We start from the raw sequence: 8420 nt of genomic DNA, 5'->3' as shown, positions 1-8420 counted from the left end.
CTTAGCAATCCTGCAAAAGAAAGCCTACTAGTAAACTTCGTTCACTCATCCCAAAAACTGTTTGTCAAGCTCTGCTCTGTGCCTCTCTGTGCCACATGCTGCGGCGATACACGGTTTGTAGACTAGTGGCCCATACTGATCACACCTCAACATCCTCATGTGAAAACCTGCAGGATGCCATTCTTGCTAATGCAACAAGACCGGCAGCAACATTGAATGCTTTGATGCTTTAATGAGAAAACAGTATGGATGACGTCTGTATGCCCAGCATTCAAAAATCAGATAGGGAAGTGGTGCTGTGGCTCAAGTGGTAGAGGGCTCGCCTTGAGCTGAAGAGCTGAGGGACAGCGCCCAGGCCCAGAGTTCAAGCCCCACGACCAACCAAAAAAAAAAAAAGATAAAAGTTTCTGTCTATGTCAAAAATAGAGTGAAAGGGCTGGGAAGGAGGCTCAGTGGCAGAGTGCTTGCCTCATATGCATGAGGCCCTGGGTTCTACTCCTCAGCACTGCATAAGCAGAAAAAGCCGGAAGTGGCGCTATGGCTAGCCTTGAGCTGAAGAGCTGAGGGACAGCATCCGGGCCCAGCGTTCAGGCCCCACGACCAACAACAACAACAAAAATAGAGTTAAAGTTACCTACTATCTATTCTGGCTCTCCCACCTATTACCCTATCCCTTCATAAGAGAGAATCTGCTAGAAATCATGAGAGTCCCAACGGCAAGAAAGGGGGGTCATTCGATTATACCCAGGAGTAAACCAAAAAACAACACGATAACACAGAATCCTAGCAAAGGCAATATTTTGCCTCCCGGAGAGCACCTCAGGCCACCAGCTGCAGGCAACATGTGAATTCTGGACCAGCCCTCAGGGCAGTCGCAGCACGAGACCGCTTTATTTCCATCCGCCCTGCTGTCCACTGGACACAAGGCTGGCCTCTTCTTCCTGCTTTTCCCCCACGATCGATCGCTGGCATAAGATATTTAACAGTGTGTTCACCCGGCTCTTTGGAGCCTATCCTAGCAGAAACGACAAGCTAGAAGGAAAGGGAGGGGAGGAAGCTTTTGGGGTAAGCAGGATGACGAGAGAAATGTACATGAATAATGGGGGAGGGGAGAGCTGACATTAGGTATTCATTTCTTCTCAGCAGTTAATATCCTCCGTCATATGCAAACCTTACCCTGCTTATCCTCTCTAGTTTGATTGATGAAGCACCACCCATTCCAGAGAAGTTTTCAAGATAACCAAGCCTAAGCTACCTCTTTAAAGACGTCGAGCCACAAGTAATTTAAATCCATTTACTTAGGTGTGAATTTTCAATTAGTGCCTGGTTTCTAAGCCGCACTTCAGTCTGCCATCCCTACACTCAGTGAAAGTTCTTAGACATGTTAAAACCCCTTGATCATGCTGACAGTCACGTGAGGCCAGTAGACAGATATTTATTTATGTTTTTCAACTTCCATCACAGTTATTCTGTCCATCAGTGACAGGATCCACAACCTCGCTGATTATATGGTTCAGTGGAGGCACACCTAGCCATACTTGGCTTTTGAAACTGATTAAGAATCAACAAAGCCAGGTATGGTGGTGCTCACCTGTAATCCCAGCACCTAGGAGTCTGAGGCAGGAACGTCATGAGTTTGAGGCTTGAGCGACGTTGTGAAACAACCTCTCAAGAAACCAAATAAATAAATGAATATTTTTCTAAAAAGAGAGAAAACGGAAGTAAAAGTTCAGATGTAATTGTTTCTTCACACTAGCCACATTTTAAGTGCTCAGAAATCAGTTTCTGGGACTGGGAAGGTGGCTCAGTGGTAGAGCGCTTGCCTTGCATGCCTGAGGCCCTGGGTTCGATTCCTCAGCACCACATAAGCAAAAAAGCCAGAAGTGGTGCTGTGGCTCAAGTGGTAGAGCGCTAGCCTTGAGCTGAAGAGCTGAGGGACAGCGCCCAAGCTCAGAGTTCAGGCCCCATGAACGGACCCAAAAAACAAAACAAAACAGAAATCAGTTTCTGTTAAGGGCACATGGAGGAAGGCTTGCAGACGGAACATTGACAGGTTTGCTGCATGGTATCCTCCATTTTCCAATAGCAGAGTCACCAAGACTTGCCGAAGGATGCAAACCTTACTGCCATCCCCACGACTTACGACCTCAGAAAACCATTATCGCCCCTCCCGCTTCTTTCTTTACACTGGCAAATCTTTATATGCTGGGTATGGGGCAAGAAGCAGCAGGAAGAGGAGCGTTCCTGCTTGCTTGACCTGGTCCTGAAGATGCTCAGCACAGCCATTGTGCCATGAGTGCCTGCCAAAGGTCCCCCTGGAATTTTCTTCCCCTCAGTCATCTTGGTTCCGCCCTTAGTGCTTCCCATCTGCCTACACTGCTGGAGCCAGCTAATCAGGTGATCAATCGGGTGCCTTACATTTCTTTTTCTCAATGATTTCCAATAGCTCCACCCCCACTACGGGCAACCTACCCTAGTGCCCCACTGCTGATGTAAATTCCCATGTCTGTGCACACATTGGTGGTGTGTACACTAACACTGAGATGAGGCAGAGATGGTTAGCATGGCCCCCACATGATGAGGGCATGCAAATTTGTGATGTGTTCCCTATTCTGGGGGGAGGCAGGGGGAGTGGGCTGCCAGGCAAGAATCTGACGGTAACCCACATGGAGTCACTAGCTAGGAGTCATTCCCACTTCCACTGCTACAACCCCCACTGGTATCACCCCCTCTTCCCAAACTGGCCCCAGCTGATGCCTGGCAAAACCTGCCGTGCTCTCTGAGATGGTGATTTGACTGTTTTTGACGATGCTTCTTCTCCTCATCCTGTTGTAACCTCTCCCAGCCATCTGATCACTGAGATGTTAGAAAACTTCCCAGTTTTCAATCGGTGATGGGAAACCCAAGATAGTAGCAGATAATCCAATAATGGATGCCTGTGAAGACTCAGAGCCAAATGACGAAGTTGACATTCTATTTGAGATGTGAGGAGAGCCTTTCTTTTTTGAATGGCATGAGTTAGCTAATATGTCTTTTTAAAGTGCAACTTTGGCCAGAATGTAAAGAGTGGATCTTGAAGTGGTAAGAGAAGATGAAAACAAGCTGGAAAGCCATATCGTACTGGGGGAGACACACTGGTGGTAAGAACAGGGAGGAGAGCCCTGGAAATAGAGGGACCCTGAAGGATTAGAGATATATTGGAAAGGAGAATTGGTTGACATGTGTAACGGGCCTGGAATAGAAAACTCCATGGAAAATGCCATGGAATAGAACACTCCAGATCAGTAGCTTGAGAGAGAAGGAATACAAGCATTGTAAGCAGGAATGTCCACATAGGCCTGTGAACTTCATTCATGAAATTTGCCTCTGAACCGTGACTGATGTCTCTTGAGAATTCTATTGCAACTTCAACCATCCTATTGGTATAACCAATTACCAAATATTTTGGTCCTAGATAAAGCCCAAGCAATGATGGGTGCCTGTGTCCTATGTAGTCACAACCCAGAGATGGTCAGAATCTAAGCATGCCTCAGCTTTTGATCATAAACTGTATTCTCTTCTAGACAAAGCAAAACTGTTCCAGCATTATACAAATTCCAGAAACCAGACTCAAAACACTCTCCCACATAATTCGAATGCAGGATGCCCTCAGTTTCCCAGTTGGCAGCACTGTTCAGTTCCTCTTGTGGTATCTGAGAAAGGATCTACACTAGCAGTAGCTTCCCAACTTGCTCCTGAAGAGCTCCCCATCGGATTGCTGGAGAGCTCTGCTGCTGGGTGTGGGGCCACAGAAACTTCTGCCAGGACCACTCCACGGAGCCAAACGTTCCATGCTCAAAACCTAACAGGTAATGGCATCAACCCTCGGAGCAGAAAGTAACCATCACAGCCAACACATATAGTACCCACAGCCTGTCTAAAGACAGCAAACACAGCCAGGCGCTGGTGGTTCACGCCTGTCATCCTAGCTACTCAGGAGGCTGAGATCTGAGGATCATGGTTCAAAGCCAGCCCAAGCAGGAAAGTCCGTGAGACTCTGATCTCCAATAAACCACTCAGAAAACCGGAAGTGGCACTGTGGCTCAAGTGGTAGAGCGCTAACTTTGAGCTGAAGAGCTGAGGGACAGCGCCCAGGCCCAGAGTTCAAGACCCACAGCCGACAAAAAGAAAGAAAGAAAGAAAGAAAAGACAGCAAGCACAAGGCCCCTTTAGCCCAATCTACATGGAATAATAGAATCTTTGAGACAGATATCTAGTGAATTGATTTCTTTCTTTACACTCTTCTTCCAAGTGTCCTTTAAAGATAATGAATGCCAAGGCATTGACCTTGAAATGCCTTTTTCACACTCCTACTTTAACAAGTGTTTGCATTATGATGGGATACACATTTGAAATAGATGAGGTAGCATTCAGCGAAGAAGATTCTGCCGCTGGTGGGGGAGGGGGAGGACATCCGTGGGTGTCAGAAACCCTGAGCACATTAATGGTGCCTCCATTCATGAATTGCACAACCCTGGAAAGCGTCTCTAACTTTCCCATGCCACAGTTTCCCCCCTCCCCCCCCCCCCCCGCCCTCCTGCCCAATGGGAGTGACCGTGCTTCTCCAGCCGACTTCACCAGACTGATGGATGGCAGAATTGCCATAAATCCTGAAAATGCCAGCTGCCATTCATGTGGTTAAGTGCGCGGTCCATCAATGATAAAGCTGTTGGTAAAATTCCTACAGTAGGCCTGGAAAGGAAACTCCAAATCCTAACAGTTAGAAAGAAATGCTTATCAGCTTTGAACTTTAAAAAAAAATAGAAGGTCCAATGCACTCATACTTTGGGATAATTTGTACACAATTTAGGAATTAATAAGTCTACAAAATTTTTCTAGAGAGTGGAGGTGGAGGGACAAAAGATCATATGCCTAAAACCAGTCATTTCACCTTCAACATTCTTACTTTATACCAGTAGCCAGGAGAGTAGAACATCCACTTTTAAGTGGAACTTGTCTATCTGTTATAAAAGCGTATTAAATAAATCCATGAAGGCCAAGCAAAGAGAATAGAGGAAGGACCCATCCATCTTGCTGTTACCATGACAACAAGACATGCTACATGGACAAAGATTTTGGCAATCTCTTAAAAGCATCGCCAGCGATGTTTCCATCTGCTTCAGGAAGGACATAGTCTTCCTCTAGGGACAGACATCCATTTGTCTGCTGACCATCTTCCAAGGAACATAGGGGGGACAAGACTGGAGAGGGGGGCAGGTGTCACCAAGGGTGGGTGGTAAGATAGGAAGGGGCTTGACAGGATTTGATCTCAGGGCAAACATCATTTTAAATTCCCCAAAAACATTTATTTAAAAAACAAACAAACAAACATAGTTCTCAACCATGGAGCTACCAAGTAAGCTTATAAGAAATTCAATCCTAAGCCAAGAACCGTTCATTTTTATTAAGAGCAGTGACAGTAAGAGGTTGAATTTTCTTTTATGTGATGGGCAACACATTTCCTGGAAGGTCGTGTTTTATAGTAAAAGAAGCAAGAACTAATGACGCAGAATAGACAGATGTCCTTTCTTCCTATTGGGTGATGTACACAGGTATGTACGCGTGTGTGTCACATAACAAACTTGCACACCTATTTTTTTCATTGAAAGCAACAACTAGAGGCCATTTGTCGAAGTATTTCCTTTAACTGCATCTTTTTCAAACTTGAGACCATGTTTTGAAGTAGCTGTCCGTGGAAGTGGTCATTCAGCTCTCCTGGGGCTGCCCGAACGCTGAAAGGGCCTCCTTCACCACACTCAAAAGCATCTCTTGGCTGACTGAGAACAAGCACCAGAAGACAAAACAAAACAAAACAAACCCCCCTCTTTCCCAGATCAAAGCGCTCCTCCTCCATTGCCACGGCCGCTGGCGCCCCGCTTCCTTTTCATCCACCACACAAGGTTCTCCTCAGCTCCCTGCTTCATTTTTTTGTCTTGCTTGCTTGAATTTGTTTCCTTGTTGAGAAACGTGGTCATTAAAGTATTAGTTTGGGTTGATTGGTTCTTGGGCAGCAGAAGAGGCTCGGACGCTTTGTTATCTCCGGCATGATCTGAGAACAGTGGCCTGATTATTGGACAATATGGAAATAATAAGCTGCAGACTGCCCCTTGGGACCTGCGCAGGGCAGCGGGGCAGCGGCGGCACGTCTACCCACTGGTCTTGGCGCGGGCCTGCACATCTGGCCCCATCCCTGGACCGGCCCAGCCTGCTTCCCTGCCCCAGCCCTGCCCTGCCCCCACCTCCTCCCACCCCCAAGGACCTGACGTTTTCCCAAGTGGCCCAGGCTGCTCAGCCCTTGCCTCTATTTATTTCAACCAGTGGCGCGTTCAGCGGGGAGAATGGCAGGGGGAGAGGCTGGCTTTGATGTTACCAAGGGTCAGGGCTGGCAGCAGGTAGAGGGGTTAACAACTGGTGGGGAGGTGGCCTGCCGGGCTGGGACCGCTCAACCGCAGCCCTGGGACATCTCCACCCATGCACACCAGAGGCTCTGGCCATCATCCCCGGGCAGAGCAGAGAGAAAGCACAGAGGGCCAGGCGTAGGCCCTCGGGAAAAAGGACAATTCAAAAGCGATCGCATAGCATGCTGGAACATCACGGGTCCTTTTTCAGACCAAGTGACTGAAGTCTTTACATCATACTAAGAACCATGCACCCACTGGAAACGGTCGTGCGCCAACTGGAAGCCTCTTCTGCTGAAATACGAAGAGGCTAACTCTGAGGACTGGTGGTGGTGGTAACAACATTTGCTGAGTAGTTACTTTGTGCCAAACACGATGCTGGGCATTCAGCTGGCATCATCTTATTTCCTACAACGACCACCCTTTCAAATAGAAATTATGACAACGCCCCTCTTCCCTACCGAAGAAACACCACCGTCAAGGGTTGAAACGCATTGTCCAGAGTCCCACAGCTGGCACATGAAGCGAAGATCCAGACCCAGACATCAGAAGGGCTCCCTCCTGTGATTTAGGAATGAAATGCAGTATCTTCTACCATGCTGGTGCTGGAGGGCCCAACCCCCAGCGGCATCGTCAACCATTCGTTTTCCACTGCCAACAGTATGGTGACACTCTCCCAACTGCTTTGACTCATTATATCACAACAGGAGGCGGTGCCTGGGGGGGAGGGGAGAGGGGAGGGGGAGGGGAGGGGGAGGGAGCAAGGGAGGGGGGAGGGAGGCTTTGTAAAGCATTGAGCAGGATGGCAATAGCCGGGGGGGGGGGCACCCAGGAAAATGGACTGTCCTTGGACCCACCTGTCCCATAGGTACACTCAAACAGGCATTTTCTGGAACAAACAGTGAAAGAGAAGCAGCAGAGGAAATGGGGGGGCTTGCAGGTCTGCCCACTTTAGAGGGGTCACCACAAGCTGCGATTCCTCACAAGCATGTCTTACCCATCTCTGACATCCGAGATCCTCCTCCCCTAGCACAGAAATGCCACCAAAGGCTAATGTCGGGCTGGGACCACATCTTCAGCTCCAGTTACACTTAGATGCGCCAACAAGACAAGTGGTAGCCGATGGGAAGTGAACACGCGTGCCGCATTTCACTGTGGAGCATCTGGAAGGTGTTGCATTTCCACGCTTTCGTGGTCTCTGCTGCAGTTGGAACCTGAGCGTTCCCCGAAGACCGGGCCCCAGCTTAGTGCTCTCAGGAGGAAGTGGACCTGGTGCGAGGTCACTGGAGGTGAGCCCTGGCTGGGGCCGTGGAACCTCTGTTCCTCTCTTTCCCTCCTCTGTTCCTCTCTTTCCCTCCTCTGTTCCTCTCTTTCCCTCCTCTGTTCCTCTCTTTCCCTCCTCTGTTCCTCTCTTTCCCTCCTCTGTTCCTCTCTTTCCCTCCTCTGTTCCTCTCTCTTTCCCTCCTCTGTTCCCTGGCTGAGGTGAACAGGTTTCCCCCCACCTGTGCTCCTCACCACTGCTAACCAGCAGCCTACCACCAGGTGAAAGCAGTATCTTCACCCAGTTTGTGGAACCTGCTTCTGTTGATTGGCTGGTGTCCTCGGTATTTGTTATGGGGTGGAAAGCTGTCTAGCTCCTCTGCATCTGCTGTCAGCCACACCAAGACAGGGACCGGTGAGCAACAAAGGCATGGCTGAACTGTGCGCTGGAAGGAAGCGCAGAACCGGTGCACTGAAGAAAGCTACTGAAGGCCAGAGACGCTGTGCTAGACCAGTATAACAGAGAGAAGTAAACCTCAGGTTTTAAAAACCTGGTGGGAGGAGGGGATATTTGTCCCTGGCTCGTCCACTAATACACGTACTTAACACAGAGGAATCGAAAGACATTTGAAAGATAGTGAATGACTGTAGGCCAGGACATCGAAAAAAGCTTGAATATTTTGTACTTTCCCAGGAAGGGCTCAATCTGCCATCGTGCAATCA

At 48.6% G+C, this 8420-nt stretch overlaps 1 non-coding gene across 1 annotated transcript; it reads left to right on the top strand.

Moving 5' to 3' along the window:
- The first annotated feature begins 2512 nt into the window (after positions 1-2512).
- Positions 2513-2615, top strand: LOC138810401 (U6 spliceosomal RNA). Its single transcript, XR_011367121.1, has one exon. It is a non-coding gene; the product is annotated as a U6 spliceosomal RNA (small nuclear RNA).
- The last annotated feature ends 5805 nt before the right edge of the window (positions 2616-8420 follow it).

This window comes from Dipodomys merriami, unplaced genomic scaffold (assembly GCF_024711535.1).
Source record: "Dipodomys merriami isolate MVZ:Mamm:240054 unplaced genomic scaffold, mDipMer1.0.p SCAF_103, whole genome shotgun sequence".
In the NCBI taxonomy this organism is placed as follows: domain Eukaryota; kingdom Metazoa; phylum Chordata; class Mammalia; order Rodentia; family Heteromyidae; genus Dipodomys; species Dipodomys merriami.
Note: the sequence above shows the minus strand (reverse complement) of the source record. Positions and strands in the feature narration are given on the sequence as shown.